General features: G+C 45.7%; 1 protein-coding gene across 2 annotated transcripts in view; it reads left to right on the top strand.

Moving 5' to 3' along the window:
* The first annotated feature begins 321 nt into the window (after positions 1-321).
* Positions 322-18,727, top strand: part of ADGRF5 (adhesion G protein-coupled receptor F5) — a 98,550-nt gene continuing 80,144 nt past the window's right edge. Inside the window, exon 1 of one of the 2 annotated variants that reach the window (XM_058734174.1) lies at positions 322-543. The gene's annotated coding sequence lies outside the window, so the exon portion shown is untranslated. Of the gene's footprint in view, positions 544-673; positions 696-18,727 lie in introns of those variants that run through there. The other variant, XM_058734175.1, reaches the window with a different exon arrangement.

Raw genomic sequence — 18,727 nt, 5'->3', positions numbered from 1 at the left:
TGAGGGCGTTCTTGACTTTTTCAGAGTTAAACACTTGGAGAAACTTCAGGAAGAAAGCACTTGGTAAAAGGTAAAGCTAGGTGGCCCCTCAGCTCCCTGCCTGTTGCTGTGCTCATTCACACTTTTCTTGGGTCTTAGCATGTTTATTCTCCTCTTCCCAGTGGCCAAAGGACAAGTTTAAATTTCTTATTTCCTCTAGGGAGCCTGGAGAAAGGCAACAGGCACCAAATACAGGAAATCATGTGGAGAGGATCTCTTATTTATTATGGTTCCCATATTACTTCCCCTCCCCCAGCCTCCGCCCCCACCTCCAGCCATACTCAGCCTTCCAGCTTTTTCCTGCAGCAGGAGGACAGAAGGCAGTTCACCTCTGCTCCCTAAGGTCTGTGTGAGTCCCGAGGATCTGAAGTCTGGTCTTGTGAAACCCCACCCTCCTGTGGTTGTGTGAACTCACCCTTGAGTTACACCTCACTTAAGAGGTTCCCAGGAAGATCTCCAGTACAGGGTCAAATTTCAGGAGACTGCAAGCCACAGAAGAGAAAGGTAGGTCCCTGAATTATTTTGCTCTGTCTTGACGTGAATCAAGGTGCTCTGAAGTAGATATGTATGTCCATATTGCTTCTCAAGCTGGCTGTGTGTTTTCAACATGTGGGTCTTGCTGAGACTGCCTGATGATTGGACCGTGAGAAAAAATTGTGAGTGGGGAGATGACATTAGGGTTTCTTGGTTTTTGGTTTTTGTTTTGAATGTGAACATATTTGGATAAAGAATGCCAACTAGCATGATACAGAAAACATGAAGCTGATTCTTATTTTCTTTGGAGGGCAAATCTCATTAGAAGTTGCATTGTTTTGGCTTCTGCATAAAGGGGAAAAGCTTACCGCCTGCCTTTTCTTTTCAAATCATAGACCCCTACCATGTTTTGTTGTTGTTGTTGTTGTTTTTACTTCTTTCTGAGTTTTGGGGTTTTATTGGTGGGAGGGGGGTGTTAAAAATGTACCAGAGTTTACAGAGGATTTTCTGACAGAAATAGAAATAGATGTTTCTAATTTAGGGTATCTGTAAGTCATAAGTAAATAAATAAGCATTTTGTTCAGATCTGGTGGACTTCCCTGTTATTTTCCAGATTTTGCTATGAAACAATTGCTCTCTCTGTGGTTTCCTGAAATTAGATGCAAGCAGTGACAATGTCTATCAAGTGATGGCTGACAGGCTGATTTTACTTAGTCCGTTTTGATAACTGTCTACAAGGATGATGCTCACCCCTTAACTGGTTGCTTTTGCTGGTCACTACTGAGAATCAAGATGATGTGTGAACTGAGACTTGGAGAAGGGTCAAGTGTTATTCAAATAACACTACATATTTCTCTGGATTTTTTTTTTTTTTTTTTTTTTTTTTTGCTTTTTGTTTTTAGTGTTTCATTTTTATCATCACAACCAGCCCTTCCTCTGGGAGAAATAAATTATGGTGACTTCACAGAATATCAGCCAATATATCCCATTTATTGAACGTTAACTATTCTTCCCAAAGCTTCTTTCGTTCAGATGCTCGTAATTTCTTGCACTTAGGAATTCTACCTCAGCACAGTCTCTCTCCATTCCATCCCGCATATCCTGCCACAGAGGTCTTTGGGAAATGCAGTTCTGACAATGTCACTCTCCTCAGTGAAATGTTTCCTTTGCACCCCATTGCTTATCTCCTTGCTACCTAAGGGGTAGTCCATTCTGGGACCAGCTGCATCACACATCACTTGGGAGCTCGTTAGAGATGCAAATTCTCCATTCCCTCCCCAGACTTAGTGAATCTCTATTTTAATCAGGTCCCTGGGTGATTCATAGGCACATTATAGTCTGAGAAGCCCCGACCTAAGGAAGGCAGAGAAGACCTTCAAAGTTTGTTCCTTTTCATCCCGTCCATAAGTCTTTCTGGTTGTACTGAACACCTTCTGTTTCCCCAATACGTGAGAGCTCTAAAGCCTACTTACATTTCTGTGTGCTGTGTGTCCAGGAGGCTGCCATTAACCCCCTCTACCCAGCTACCATTGCGGCCTGATTAGTTACCCCTTCCTACCCCTCATCCAGTCCGCCGCAGACCGAGTGTCTCTCAAGTCTATGCCTTTATGGCACTTGGTGAAATGCTTCTGTCATAGCCCTTAGCACACTAAATTATGGTTGCTGTGCTTATTTTCATCCATGAGGGGTTATTGGTCTTTTATTTCTGAAGCTATAGCCCTTGAAACCATGCCAGGTGTATACCGTGTGTTCAATCAATGTTTACTGAATTCACAAACAAATGAATGAACAAATAAATGGATATATTGTTTGAAGAACCCAAATTAGTAACCAGACTGAGGTCTAAAGTGTGCGGTTTTCCAAGGAGATTGCCAAGCCCCGCAACATTTCGCCCTGCTATCTTTTACGAGATTTTGCTGAATTCGTTTTTTCCACCAAGGATTTCGAGTACCTACTATGTGCCATACCTTTCGGAATCTATTTCTTTACGTCTCTGTGGGCAGGCTCTCCCATTAGGTGTTTCTCTACCTGTGCCCCTCCTCCTCCACCGCTCCAAGTCAGAGACTTACTCGGTTTTCAGCAGCTATGTGCTGAACACCTTCCACATATCAGGCACTGCGCTATGTGGTAAGGATACGATGGCAAATGACACAGATGCGAATACTGCCACCATGAGGCTCCCCGTACAGAGGACACGTTCTTTATTATTCTCTATCCCGCTTCTTCCTGAAAGGGATTAAGAAAAACTGAAAGTCCGATCTGTAATAAATATTGGCATATGCAGGTGAAGGCACTGGGCACCAGAAGGCAGTGTGATTTAGCAGAAAGAAAGCTGGGCTGGCCTTTAGTTAGTCCTGATTTAGGCCTGCACCTGTAACTCACTTACCATATGAACTTGGGTGGGGCCACATCCATTCTCTGAAACTTGATCTTCTCAAACGCTGAGCAGGGCACAGAGCTCTAAGGAGGAGAAGTTTTTGCTTTCATGAGAGGCTCCAGGGAGTCTATGCAGTCACCTTCTCTCATGCTGCATGGTTATTTGAAGGACAATGCTGACAAAGAAGAGATCTTAAGGGAGTCATTGCATTACAGTGCCATGTGCTCAGCCATCAGGCACAGTGTGGCAATAGTTCCTAAGGAGCAGTGCCCTGCAGCTTAAAGAAACCCATTTGGCATTAGTTGCTGGGTATAGAGCTGGTTGAGGTAGGGCAGCTGAGGAAGGAGGCCATATCATCCTCAGGCAATCTCTCTTTTTGGAAAGCAGCCGGAAGAAGGGAAGACTGTAGCTCTATCAAGCAGTGAAGGAAAAATCTAAAAGCTTGAAGACAGATAGCCCATCCCTGACCCCCACTGTGGCACAGCTACAAGGATTCCCTTTTTCTTTTTTTCCACCCAAAGATGTATGTCTGAACCATATTTCACCTAGAATCAGATGTTGTGCCAGACATCGTAGCCTTTGTCCCCATAGTTTGCACTTCCATGGGATGCGTGGACAGCTGGGAGGAAAGAAATACCTCCTCTTTGTGCCGCAGACACAACCACCGTCCGAAGCAAACCGCTTGGGTAATCTCAGGTAACGACTCTTTCCTTCTTCAAGCCTTCTTGTCTTGCTCCATCATCATCTGGAGCTTCCAAAGGAAATGCCGCCAGACTTTCTGAATTCCTTCTTGCTTCTTGTCACTCATGCACCTCTTTGCTTCCATACTCCCTGCACACACACGCACACACACACACACGCACACACACCTTGTCTGCAGTTGCCTTTCAGGAGCCAGAGTGTTTTCTGCTGGTCATTTCCTAACCTCTCCAGGAAACTTTACTCTCTAGTAGTAAACACAAGTTACTTACTTGCAACAAAAGGGATATCAACCTACATACGAGATTCCTAATGACCTGTCAGCAGTCTTATAATGTACCTGAGATCAACCCTGGCCTGAGATCAATACCTGGTCAACATTTCTTGTTTAATCAGAGGCATGTGGTGGGCTAGAAAGAGGCGGCCCTGGTTTTGGGTCCCCCTTCTGCCACTTTTTAAAATAAGTGGCTGTATCTTGTCAAGGCTTAGTTTTGTTTCTGAAAATGCAGATAATCTTTGGCACAAAAGGTTGTAGAGATTCATCAGCTTCAGTATCGAATATGTTGCCTCGAGAAATACATCAGATCTTGAAAGAGGAGGCTGGCCAAGATGGTGAAAATGAGAAAATTGTCATTTGCAGATTGGTTGAAGGAACCAGGAGATATTCGAAGTACAAAGTTGCCCTTGCAGCATGTGAAGGTTGCCTTCAAATCCTTAAAGATCGCTCTATGTGCGAAGAGAAGTCAACGAAAGACTGATGAGTGGAAATTATAGGGCCACGAGTTTTAGTTCCACGTGTGGAAGGGCTTACCCACCATCAGGACTGTCTGAAACTGGGTGGGCTGGCTGCCTTGCGGTGTGGTGAACGCCCTGTCCCAGGCAGTATGCCAGCACCCTGGAGGCCCACGGCCGGGGTGTTCCCAAAGGGATGCCCGCACTGGGTGGAGTCCGGGTGATGACCTCTGGGTCCTTCCTGCTCAAAGCCACCAGGAGTCTTGTGATGTCAGGGCCCCAGCCCAAACCACCAAAGGAGGGTTGCAAAAAAAAAAAAAAATCATCAGGCTGGAGAGTGATCTTAGCTGCATTTTCATTAGCTAGCTCTATACATCTGCAGCGATCGTTTCTAAATAGGTCCTTTGCCACAACAATAGAGCTACGGTGGACGTCCAGGAAAAAAAAACAAAAAAAGAAATGAGAACAATGAGGTGGGAAAAGTTCACCTCAAACCGCTCTTCTTGGGTTACTCGCTAACTAGATTGTGGGTTACTTCTTGTGCTGCAAACACATTCTTATTTGATGGAAAATTGCCACATTCTGGTACTTTTCCCGCCAAACTAGAGTCAGGCAAGTAACAGCAAGACTCAGGGCTTTGTCTCCGATCTCTGCTTTATCTATAAAATAGAAACACTACTCTATGAATATGTATTCTTAGCTATTCAGAAATCTAATTTTAAGTGCAAACTAAGTGCTTCTACTCTCCTCTAAATTTCAGGGACCACAAGCAGAATACTCGACTCTTAGGAAGAGAGGAGAACTGGCTGGGGCTGTCTGCCTGCTCTGAGTTGAGGTCTTTAGCCCATCTTTCCACCCATCTTTCCTTTGCTAAATGAGCCACAGCTGATAACAGCCTCTCTGCCTGTTAAGGACCTCGAGACTTAGGGCAGGGAAAATTTCGCTTAAGTGGGTCCTGTGTGTTTGCATCATCTATGGCTGGGTGGCCCTAGGCTTCTTTGCTAATACTTTATCCTTCCTGCACTCAGAAGAACTGGCTGACATGTGGTTTTGAACCCTCACATCTTCTGCAGTCACTTATGCAGCAGCTCAGTATGCTATGCTTCTTCCGTCTTGTCGTGGAGTCACAGAACAAAAGGACAGTGGTCCTTCCAACAGAAATGGGTGTCAGAAAATGCTAACGTTTTGTCAAATCAAGATGAAACCGTGATATATTTTATTCTCCAGGTTTACCTCAAGGCTTGCTTTCTTAAAAGCCAAGTGAAAAATAAAACTCTTTGAAATATAATCAACTGTGCATGGCAAAATCATAGAAGCCCATGCAGACCAGTGTGTTTATTTTTAGATGCACATCAGCCTGGCCAGCATAGCAAAGCAACTGTCTAATGTCCAAGCTATGGCCCTGGGAATTTCCTCTAACAAGGCTGTGTTTCCGTGCATTGTTACAGTACAAAGGGCAGGAGGCCTGAGTGGAAGGCTCATGGTAACCCCGCCCAGAGAGAGATCTGGAACCTGTCATTCCCTTCGTCTACATGGTCCTGAATGCCGGGGTCAACATGGAGGTCGCTCGCCAGCTCTGGGCAGATGCAAATGAATAGACATGTATGATTATTTCATCTAAAAATACCCCAGAGATCAGTGATGGCATTTCAGAAATAAAGACTCAGCTTTCTATTGGCAGCTGAGGATCTAATCCTCACCCATGCCATGAAGTGGATTCTGGTCTAGCCCAGAAACAGGGATGTCATTCAAAGATCCTGCATTTGACTGCATTTAGTAAAGGGGTTGTCAAGCATATTATAGTAAAAAAAAGTTGGGGCACCTGGGTGGCTCAGCCGGTTAAGTGTCCGACTTCGGCTCAGGTCATGATCTCACACTTTGTGAGTTCAAGCCCCGCATCAGGCTCTGTGCTGACAGCTCAGAGCCTGGAACCTGCTTTGGATTCCGCATCTCCTTCTCTCTGCTCAGCTCCATCTCACACTCTGTCTCTGTCTCTCTCTGTCTCTCTCTCTCTGTCTCTAAAATAAATAAACATTAAAAAAATTAAAAAAAGAAGATATTTTGAAAAAAAAGCATCCGTGTACATACATACAGCTACATACACACATACACACACGTACAGAGAGCAGGTGATCAGAAATCTATCTGAATCACCGAGATCTTTGCTATTATCCCAGGGCCAGTTTCTGTTCCTTGATTTATTCATCTACAAAATGGATGCAACAAACCTCACGTCCTATTAGTTTGGGGAGGAATAAGGTGCAATATCACAAATAAACTGGCTCAAAGTAGACTCTGGCTCAAGGTTTTGCATTTGGGGCCTAATATGCTTTGAGCTTCTGACAAGAAATGACTAAAACTATTGACCATCAAGTCGGGAGGGCTTTTCGTTGTTGCTGTTTTGGAGGCCGCTGTTTAGTTTTTGTTTGTTTTATCCTTTATTATCTTTTTTGCCACTACAGAGAGAGAAGCCATTAGGTTTCTTACTTCATTGACACATTTTGCTAGTAGAGTTTTTATCTCTTGTCAGGCTGTCTCCACAGCTGGAGAAGGTCACTGCATTAGTACTCAAGGTTGCAACACTCAAAAGTTGTGTCTGGGGGTCACTAGGGAAGATGAAGGAGCAGGTCTCAGGTCTGTGCAGGGCGGTCCATAGCCACTCTGTGTGGGGTCTGTGACCTGCATGCTAGCAGCCCCGTGTGGGGACGAGGCCCCTGTACAATCAGGCCCGAGGGGCAAGGAGACCCGCACGTACGAATAGTAGTCCTGGGCAGGGATCCTTGGGCTCAGCTGGTAGGTGGATGTCCAGGCCCCCTCCAGGCCCGCAGATGCAGGAAAAGGTGTTCTAACTCTTTGGTGAAAATGCAAGAATGTTGTCAAAAACGCCTTTATGGATTGTTTTGTTTGCGAGTGTTTATTATCAGACACCCCCTCAGGGGTTCACAGGGCAGGTTGCGAATGTCCGAAGTGGGGCCTGGGAATTTCCTTCTACAAAGGCTGTGCTTCCTCTCTTTGTTAATCCTCAGAGAACAAGTGGAAGCATTACTAGAGATCCTTACTTAACCCTTTGTCCTGCCCACCACTCCTGTGTCCCCGCATCACAGAAGAGTCACGTTTCCAGCCTTCTAAGAAGAAGAAAGATTTCATACTTGGGGTGTGTGTGTGCACCTGCAGGTTTGTGTGTGTGTGTGTGTGTGTGTGTGCGCGCATCAGTGTGCATGTGTGGGGGTGGAGGAAATGGGTGATAAAGCACAAAACATCTTATCTGAAAAGCTTTCATTCAGTATCACAGCATGCACCCAGTCGTTGTTCAGACCCGGGGAAATGTCTACTTTCTTTACCATATATGCCTTACAGAAAAATGCTGACCCGATTTCAGTTCCCTGTCCCCAGGGTAGGACCCGCCTAGCATGACAGCTGCTGTTCTTGTTTGGAGTCTGCTTACTGGCTCATGCAGGGCACCATGAGTTGAAATCATCCAATCAACTAAGTTATTTATTGAGCATTTACTACATACCTAAACCCTACTAGGCACACAGGGAAAGCAGAAGTTCTGCCTGCAAGAAACTTCAAGAATATATGACAGTTATACATACACACACACACACACACACACACACTCATATGTTATAAGTGAGGATGGAAAGAATCCATATAACTGTATAGTCTAAGTCTAGGGCAATCAAAAGAGATACATGAACCCTCGCCCAGCTGGAGCCTCTAATTATCACTATTTTCACGGTGACTCCTCTGTCCACAAATCTCCAAGCCAAGTGCATGAGTGCAGGTAGACATAAATGGGTGCCTACATACACACGCACATCACTCCCAGGGGACAGCTCGGCCTTCCCAAAGGAAATAACTCCCTTGCTTTCTCACCACTAATTCCATGAAAGGATCATTTTCAACACTCAACTCTTCCTCCTCCTTTCCTGTCTCAAGAGAAGAGATGACCTTTCCCTGCATCCAGAGGCCAGCTCTCCTCTCCCTCCCAGGAACCTCCAGTGGCCTTGGTACTCTCCTCTGTGATTGGCTCTTTCCCATTATTATTGAGTTCTACTCAGGTCCTTCTTTTTTTATTTATTTTTGAAGGAGAGAGAGAGACAAAGCATGAGTGGGGGAAGAGCAGGGAGAGAGAGGGAGACACAGAATCCGAAGCGGGCTCCGGGCTCTGAGCCGTCAGCACAGAGTCCGATGTGGGGCTCAAACTCATGAACTGAGCCACCCAGATGTCCCTACTCAGGTCCTTCTTAATTCAAAACTACAGGAACAGCAGATCTTCCCCACCCCACACTCCTCGTTCATCTTCCATTTCTCTCGCCAAATAAATTTTTGAAGAATTTTGGATGTGCCTGTCTTCAAGTCGTCACCAACCACGCACCTTGAAAACTGCTCTGTTCTGTCTTCCCATGTGCCCTCCCCCCGTGCACCTTGAGGAATGCTCTTGCCAGGATTCTCTCTGACCTCAGTGTCCCCGGACACATCTCGCTTTGTTGCCCACAGCAGTTGTTGACGACCACCTCCTTCAGTCTGGTCCCTGCCTGCTAGGACACTACGGTCTCACTCTTCCTTCCCTCGCTGGGCCTTCCCAGTCTTCTTTGTAGGTTCCTTTCGGTCTGCTCTCCCTACACCTTCCTGATGGCCATGATCTGGACCACCTTCTCCCCTCCATCTATACCACCTCCCTGCTGCCCTCCATTCCTCTGTCTAGAGTCCTCTTTTCTCCCTTCTCTGTCAAGTAAACTACTTGTCCTCCAGAACCCATTTTATTTATTTATTTATTTATTTATTTATTTATTTATATTTTATTTGAGAGAGAGCACACATGCAAGCGGGGGAGAGGGGCAGAGGGAAAGAATCTTTATTTTTTTTTAATGTTTTTATTTATTTTTTGAGACAGAGAGAGACAAAGCATGAGTCGGGGAGGGGCAGAGAGAGGGAGACACAGAATCTGAAGGCTCCAGGCTCTGAGCTGTCAGCACAGAGCCCGACGTGGGGGCTCGAACTCATGAACTGTGAGACCATGACCTGAGCCACAGTCGGACGCTCAGCCGACTGAGCCACCCAGGCCCCCAGAGGGAGAGAATCTTCAGCAGGCTCCACGCTCAGTGCAGAGCCTGATGGAGGGCTCAATCCCACGACGCCAGAATCATGATCTTGAGCTGAAATCAAGAGGTGGACACTTAACCGACTGAGCCACCCAGGCACCCCTCCAATCTACAGAGTTTTTCAAGAAGGCTTGGCAAATTGATTACCTTTTCTGAGCCTCCCTCTCTCAAATGGGAATCACCAAGCAGTTCACAAATTGTGGTGAAAATTAAGTGACATTGTGCAGGAACAATTTCTTGAAAGGCACTCAGCACGTACCCTGTGGTGGAGTTGCTTCTCTGCCAGAGCAGTGATTAATAATCACAAAATGTCATCAATGCCAACTCCTGAGGAACAGGGAGATTAAACTTACATAGCTAGTCAATGGTAGCGCTGGGACCTGAGCCTAGGTACTCTGGTGCCAGAGCCCCTGCTCTTAACCTCTTATAAGCACCTCTAATCATGTGCCGCTTGGAGGATTCATTCATAACAAACGCTGATTGAACACCAGCCTACTCTATGTGCAACACTGTGCTGGGTCCCAGGCGCACAACAGGAGACAGACAAGGTCTGGCCTTGGGGGTGAGAGTCGGGGAGAGGGGGATCACAGGGCAGAGGAAGAACCCACAAATAGACCATTACAGTGCAGTTCAGGAAGTGCTTTGACAGAGTAGTGAGGGGCAGAGGTATACATGCAACCAGAGGGAGTCAGAGGCAGGTTCTTGGAGGGAATGACCTTGACTTGGGCCTTCAAGGACCACGTGGGGTCATCAGGCAAGTGACACCTGTACCCCAGTGTTTCTCTGAATGTTTTGATACAAGAGGCCTAGGCCTGGGAACCAGGCAACAGTATAAAAAAAGAGAGAGAGAGAGAGAGAGAGAGAGAGAGAGACCATGCTGTATCTCAGTGGTTATTAAACTTTTGTGTGCCTGAAAATCACCTCTGGGGAGCTGATTGATCCACACCAATCTCTGGGCCTATCCCCCCGAATTTTAGAATCTGAAGGTCTGAGTAGTCTCAAGAATTGGCATTTCTAACAAAGTCCCGGGTGGTGTTCGTGCTGCTACTGGGAAGAATCTCTGATCATATAGCCAAGAACTTACACAAAATTATTTGGGTCATTCTTAATCCGCATTAAAATTTGACAATTCCTGCCAGGATGCATGACTCTCTTACTTTCTTTGCTATAATGCTCCTTTAACTTCTAAATATTTCTGTAGTTGAAGCAAATTTAATCCAAATATTCCCCATATTCAGGCTCATTTTGCTCTGTAAGTGGTTCAAAATATGGTGACTTGTAGGTTTCTTTGGAATTTCAACAATCAACCCTTTGAAACTTCTGTTTGCAAAGCAGGAAGTCACTTGTTGCCCCAAGCAAACACTTAAGTCAAGGGTTTGTCCCTTTGGAGGGCTTTACAGCCTCAGCTTTTAAGCAAGTTTCTCTACCTTTGAAAACAGTTTGAATCTGAGTCTTTACAGAATGGCCTGTGAACAGTGGAAATAGGCGATTGGTGTCTTTGAGTATGGCCAGCTGGCTAAGGCCAACATATGTCCCAAAGGTTGTTATTTCCTCCTCGAAAGATATGGCAGGAAGAGGCTGGGAAACCCAGAATCACCCCAAACAAAGAAGGGGTGAAAGGGTGGATGGAGAGGAAAGGATCCTGGAAGTTTAATGTTTCCTTTTACTTACAATAAAAAAAAAAAGGTACATTTTTTACTGTCATGGTCACAAACTAAATTTTTACACCAAAGATCTAGAAGAAAAAGGTTGATGTGAACAATAGCCAGTGGCCAAATGAACAATCATTAACATAAATGAGTGATGAATCAAAGTGAGGCTCCCAAGAGCAGAAATAAAGACGAATCACAGAAAACCAAGTTTCTGTGAGGGTTTTATTACCAGCCCAGTAGCTTAAATTCCTCTATCTATGATATTAAAATGCAATTACCATTCTGAATATTTGGAAGCATCTGGACATCCTCATCCATCCAAAGTAGATTCAGTTCCATTGACAATCTCGGTTGCAAATGGAAGAAATGGGCTAAATACCCATTTTAAGATATTTTTTTTTATACTACCTCATTTTGCCCCTTCGTTTTACCAGCGAAATTAGTTACCAGAGCTCTGCATTCTACATCCTCACAACAAAAGTCAGCATTCACTGAAAATCACTTTTGAGTTACAAACAGTGAGCTCAAAGGGAAGTTACTAAAAATAATTGAAATTAACAGTAACTGTATAAAAAGGAAATAAGCAGAAAATGGCTTTCATTGAGCCCAAGAAACGATACGCTTGCACCAGAGTGCTCTATCCCCTCATTTATTTAATTTCACATAAGGATTTTAGTCAAAGTCTCCCAAATATATCAATTTGGTTGTCTGCTTAGATAGTTGCCCTGAGCCTCCAGAAACTCATGGGGCAGCCAGTGCTCTCCCATTGCTCGATGTCGTCACCACACTTTTGAGCTGCCTGAGTTTTAATCCCTGCCTAGACTCCATCCAGATACCTAGAGCTTGACCACTCAACTGCCCTGTTCAAGCAAGACTCCCACACCTACAGGAAGAAAAGATCCACTAATTAAAGGAGGGAGCAATGAGTCCCTGAGACTTCTGCTTTGATGTGATCTGAAAAATGGAGAAAAATAAGGCGAACTTTGGGGAGAGGAGAGGGCTTACTGTGGAGCTCTTTGTGGTTGAACATAGCTGGTTGTCCCTAGAACAGAAGTGTTCAGAGTTGATCTTATACGAGAGCCACCTAGAGAGCTTGTTAATGATGAAGATTCTGGACTCTATCCTGAGACACCGGACAAGGTCACATGCAGGGTCTGGAAGCCCTGGTCAGTAGACCCCCAAGAGCTTATCAAGCACTCTCCCTATGAGAATCACCAGGACCTAGTCTCAGATGCTGGTTCACATCCACCAAGATGCTCCCTCTTATGGTGAGAAGAGCAGGTATGCTCCAAGGTTTCATCCATGGCTTGGGAATGTAGGGGAAAAATGGGTCCCTGGCTGAGTGTGAAAATTACACTGACAAAGACAACAGGATAAAGCATATACATTTATTTAACATAAGTTTTAGATGACCTGGAAGCCTTTCTAAAGAAATGAGGGCCTGAAGAAACAGAACTGAGGGCCTTTGAGCCAGGTATGGTGGTGGATGGAGAGCCATGGAAAGACGTAGTAGGACAGAGTATGAGCCAAGTATAGTTAAAGGCGGAGACTCAGCAGGGCCTTCTTTCTCAGGCTTCTCAGCGTCCTTCCATCTTGGGTATGGGGGGTAGGGTGTACCTCTTCCATGAGGGTCTTCTCATCTGCTCCAGGGGAGAAGGGCTGGGGAAAATCAAGGGGATCTTCCTGCTTCTGCCATTTTCTCACATTCCTTCAGCTTAAAATATTCAATATGCCAAGATGCCATATTTGGAGGGTACTGAGTCCTGAACTCCATCGAAGAACAACTCCCCTCCCGTGGCCTCATCTACTTTGGCAGCAACCCCACAAGTTGCTCACTATCATCAGCCTCCTAGATGTTTGAAAGAACAAAAACTTACAGAAATACACAGAAATTATTTTCCAGTCAATAGTATTCATCAAGGGCTCTCAGAATGTGGGAGGGAGGGAAGCCATCAGGCTCAGCTCTGATTTTCTGCTCATGAAATGGCATGTGGGGGGTGGGATGAGGCCACCAGAAAGGCAGGGAAAGAGAGCACGGTGCTTTAGAAGGCGCCCAGAGCATCATCATTCTTGCAGCAAGAACCTGCTGAGGAAACATTGGAACTTGTCTGGCAGGCTTTCCATGGTTAAGGAGCCTACACGCCTCCCAAACACACAAAACTATAAATCGTGTTAAATCATGTAAATTGTAAGTCATGTTTATTCAGAAACTACATGTTCTAGAAAACATTTACGGTTGTCAATACCTCCTAACATCACTTTGGAAGTAGGATGGTAACTGGTGGAGGGCACTTTGCTTGGGAAAACTGGGACACACGCTGGGAAGTAGAAGCTGTGATTGGTCTGAACTGCTCTGTTTAAGACACATAAGGAAAAAAGGACACAGCAGGAAACCCAAAAGCAAGAGGTCTGAGTCTCTGAGGCTAGGTAAGGGTGGGATAAGGGTCCAAAAAGGGATTTTCAATAACATGGAAGAAAGAGGGGCGTGATGCCACCCCCACCAACACACAAGCTCATGTGCATGTGCATACACGTGCATGCACGCACACACATTTTTTAAAAAAAATTTTTACTGCTTATTATTTTTGAGAGAGAGAGAGAGAGAGAGGCTCTCAAAATATTTTACTGCTTATTATTTTTGAGAGAGAGAGTAAAAATTTTTTTACTGCTTCTTATTTTTGAGAGAGAGAGTAAAAATTTTTTTACTGCTTCTTATTTTTGAGAGAGAGAGAGAGGCTCAAGCAGGGAAGGGGCAGAGAGAGAGGGAGACACAGAATAGGAAAGCAGGCTCCAGGCTCTGAGCACTTAGGACAGAGCCCGACGCGGGGCTCGAACTCACGAACCGTGAGATCATGACCTGAGCTGTAGTCGGCCGCCCAACCGACTGAGCCACCCAGGTGCCCCCCCCCCACCACCACACACACACTTTATTGCCTTTGCTGGGCTCTATGTTTCTACATAGCGTTTTTGCTCCTCTGATACATAACTTATTTTTTTTTTTTTTGGTCTATATTAAAAAGAAATGACATTGTCAAAAGCTACTTGAAAGAGGTAGAGGCAGTTAAGTCAACAGGGCACCAGCAGCATCAAGAAGACCTTGGTTGCCTCCCCTGGGGCACGAAGGGGCAAGAAGGTTGATGTTGGGGTGTCAGAGGAGACTGGCGACATCTGTGGCTGGGGCGGAGGGAGCTCCCCAGAATTGGGCTGAGGGTGGAGGAACACAGCCTCCTACCAAAACTGCAGCCCGGCAAGGAAAGGAGGGAGCAAGTAGCTGGCTCCCCTTTCTTTCCATCCTGCAGCCTTCTGCTGGGATTTCCCACCCTCCCGGTCCTGCCATCCCCTTCTGAGATGACAAGGCACCACGAGGTGTGGGGTCGGCTTCCTGGGCACACAGCAGGGCAGCAAAGGGCAGAGGGGGACCTGGAGGCTTGTCAGCACTCTTCCCCAACTAGAATGCGAACTCAGGGACAGCTGTTTTAGTTATCCGTTCTATGCTTGACTCCAGGGTCTAGGTTAGTGTCTGGTTTTCATACATATTTGCTGAATGAATGAACGAATGAATGAACGACGTGCGACTTAGAAGAAGAGACATACGAAAAGAGGATTTCAGCCATGACGTAGAGTGCGTGATGCGAATCCACACAACATCGCTATTACCATATTTAAATCCATCCTTGCATGTAATGCTTCCGTGGGAAGGGATATTCTGAGGGGCAGGTGGCACAGGCAGCAGACCCAGAAGAACAGAATGAGAAGGATACCTGGCATCTGATCCCACACGTATCATAGTAGTAAGTCATCCCGAAGTTCACTTTATGCGTTTCTAAATCTTGCTCTACGGGCAGCTAGGTTTGACTAACAACAGATGGGCCCCAGCGCTGTGTCCATCCAGCAGCACAACCACGATGTTCTGAGGGTCGTGCTCCAGGCCCCGCAGATGCTAGAGTCCCGGGAGGGCTCAACCCCACCCGAGGCAGGACACGGGGCCTCGGCCATGAGGCCGCTCTGCGTTCCATCCTCTCCAACTCAGCTCGGAGACTGAGTTTCTTGCCTCTAAAATAGGACAACAGTGGCTCCTCCCTTAGGCAGTTGTGAGGCTCCCTCGGGGCTCGACCCACTGCCTGACAGGGCGTAAACACTTAGTAGTAACCAGAAGGATCGATTCTTGTGCAAGACGTGGTCTCTAATCTTGAGAGAGGTGTGGAAAGTGCTGCAGACGCTCTGCTCTCTGTGCGTGTTCTCGATTAGAGACAGGGGGTCAGGAGGTAATAGGACAGCCGGTCCCAGAGGACGGCTTCACCCCTGTCCTCAAGCAGGGCTTCCTGCTTCCTTCCTTTAAGTCAAGTGAAGCTGAAGCTGGTTTCCCTCTGACCCCTGATCAGAGCCACACACTACCTTTTTTTTTTTTTTTTTTTCAGGTGGCCTGGGGGCCTTAGAACTGTATTGAGAAAGAGGAGGGTGCAGCTCTTCCTTCCTCTGCTCGGGGAGAGGTTTCCAGATGGAGCTGAAGTGAGGAGCAGGTTGAGGCCTTGGGACAGGCATCCTGGGATTCACATGGCCTTCCCTCTCCAGCTCTCTTCCACTTCCGTTCGCTCGTGGCTTCCCCCACCCCCTGTGGGTCTGTATCCCCGACAGAGCTGCTTCAAGTTCAAACAGATGAGGCTAGTGAACGAAGAGAGAACGGGCGACCCTCCCGGGGCTTGCCTGACGAACTTACAAGAAACCCTCTGGAATGGGTAGCCCCCGAGGGCGGGACGTGGTGACAGGCCCCCCTGGCTGTAGGCAGCAAGGTGGCACACTATCTGTAGAGAATTTAAAATCATTAACGAAACCAACAAAAAGCCTTTTAAAAAGCTATCAACACATACCAGCGATTTCAAACGATGTCAGTGGAGAAATACTCTTCCTATAAAGTCTTCTGTTGGTCTAAGTTCTGAACAATGGCCACAGTCCCTGGTGAATTTCAGTAATATAAGCTCCTAATTATATTTCCATTCCTTATTTTTCAATAAAGATTGTATTCTACATAGAACCTACTTCAGAAAACTCTGTAAGAGAGTGACTCCTGACACAAAGGGACTCAGCTGCATGTGCTTCTTTCAAAATAACTTCCTTGTAACTGTCTGAGCTTGTTTGAAGTGTCTCTGGCCCCTGGACATGACATGTCCTTGTCTTTGAACAGAGATTAAAAGTGAACAAGGTTGGGGTGCCTGGGTGGCTCCGTTGGTTGAGCGTCCGACTTTGGCTCAGGTCACGATCTCACAGCTCTTGGGTTCGAGCCCCGCGTCAGGCTTGGCTGACAGCTCAGAGCCTGGATCCTGCTTCAGATTCTGCATGTCCTTCTCTGCCCCTCCACTGCTTATCCTCTGTCTCTCTCTCTCTCTTTCAAAAATAAACCATGAACAAGGTTATGGGGCGCCTGGGTGGCTCAGTCGGTTGAGCTTCCAACTTTAGCTCAGCTCATGATTTCACGGTTCTTGAGTTCGATCCCCACAGCGGGCTTTCTGCTGTCAGCACAGAGCCTGCTTTGGATCCTCTGTCCCCATCTCTCTCTGCCTCCTCCCCTGCGTTCACTCTCTCTCTCAAAAATAAACAAACCTTAAAAAAAACGAACAAGGTTAACGGGGTGGTTGTATAGACAAAGAAACTGAATGGAAGTCGCTTCAATTCTGTTACTCTACGGGACCACACTGAGTTTTTATTCGTGTTTAAAATTTAAAATAGTGAAGCCAAGTGCAGACTGCAGATTGCACTCTTTTCATCTGGCAGATACAAATTTTAGTTCCCCTTGAAATGTTGTATTGAATTTTAATATTTTCAAGTGAAACGTTTTCTTTTCTTAGTTGTTTTAAATCTGAATAATTTAATCAAGAAAGTACGGATTATTACTGAAAATAATGTTCTCCTATAAAAGAGGGAGGGGCTAGTGAAAGATCTGGTCCAGAAATCAAACATGCTGGATGTGCCCATGGTCCAAAATGCCCTGAGCTGGCTGCTACCTCTTCTCTCTGGTTTCGCAATGCGGAGAGAGGAGTGTGGCATGGGTATTCATGTGTGTGCGTGTGTGTTTGTGTATTAGTGGGTTTAGGGAACCAATTCTCTCTTGGTCATTTCTTGGTTCCTGGAAAATTTTGCTTTAAACGTAGAAATATACTCAAATATTATTCCCGGTAGTGCACATAAATAATCCCGGGACAGGCACCTGATGTATAAGGTGGCTCTGGCACTTAAGAAGGGACAGTGTGGGAGCATTTCTAACTTACTAGTAAGTGATCCAAAGACCAGACATCATTCATAAGAGGGCCCATATTTGGTGAGAGCCCAGCAGGTTCAAATAGAGAGTCCCAGACAGAAGTGCACCCTAACTGTGTATATATGCTGTCACGTAAAGCACAAAGCTCAGATCTCAATGGCCCTAAAAATGGAAAATTGAACTTTAGAAGAATTCAGGAAAAGACTAAAAATAATATGTGGTTTTCCCTCTCTTAACATTCCAAGTCAAATGAAGCAAATATAAGGGGTGAGGACCTGGAATAATCATGTCCTTGTTGATATGTAGCTGTGTTTTGTGTGCTATGTATGAGGTCTAAAAATAGTTTCGTGGTGCCTAGAGGCATATTCTGACTTACAGAAGTAAGGTATTTAGGAGATGTCTTGAACTTGGAAACCTAGACCCCGCGTTGTCCTGGGATGGACCATGGAGCTGTGGAGAGATGGGCAGCTTCCATGAATTAGGGTGACCATGTGCCCGATGGTAGGCCACTTCAAAGGGCAGTAGCAGCCTCCATGAGCACCTTTCCCCTAATGTCTTACCCATCTATTTCTGAAAAAACTCAAAAAGTGCAGGCTGGAACCCAGAGCAACTCAACTACCGGGCCAACTAGAAGGTCAGACAGACTCTCGGTTTGCCATAATGGTATGAAATGGGAACAGATCGGTGAGTAAACAGGGTGCCAAAGCGATGCCATATCCGTGGCTTAGATTTGGGGACACGGGGAATTTAATAAATCTACTTTTAAGCCACTCGAAGTGAACCACTGATGGTTTCCCCAACATTAACACAAACAAGTTGTTTTGAACAGGAGCCATTTGACTGAGTAGTAGGGGTGATATCTGGAAATCATGTGTCCTTACCATTTTCATTAAAAGTAATTCACTACAGGTGACATAAAACGTGGTGTTCTTGGTCTAACAAGATCTTGCTAACTATGGAATATTTGGGTTTCCCGGAGCTCATGAGCTCCGTCATTTTTCAGCGTTCTGCATCTCTGTGCTTTTAAAAGGCACATTCTTCCTTTCCCCAGGGAGTTTAACTTAAGAAGCTCTGATTAATTTTCATTTGTGATTCATTTTCCATTCTCAACACTGCTGCCCCCAATTTTATGCTTCTCCTCAACGGGGCTGAATTTCAGAGTCTTTGTTGTTCTTCACAGACACAGGCGTCGACCAGTCTCTTTCCGATTTCTTTCTCAAGCAAACACTGTCATTGTGCCTGACATATTATATATTCTTGAAAAGGCATTTAAAAAGGACACGTTATTCTTTTGAAGAATTGAGAGAAGTGTTAGTTTAGAGCCATAACTGTTAGATGTGAAGCAGAAGCTGAGAGCAGTGACTCTGGAGGAGGTGAGATGTATACTTGGGGG

The sequence above is a fragment of the Neofelis nebulosa genome, chromosome 6, assembly GCF_028018385.1.
Source record: "Neofelis nebulosa isolate mNeoNeb1 chromosome 6, mNeoNeb1.pri, whole genome shotgun sequence".
NCBI classification, from domain to species: domain Eukaryota; kingdom Metazoa; phylum Chordata; class Mammalia; order Carnivora; family Felidae; genus Neofelis; species Neofelis nebulosa.
Note: the sequence above shows the minus strand (reverse complement) of the source record. Positions and strands in the feature narration are given on the sequence as shown.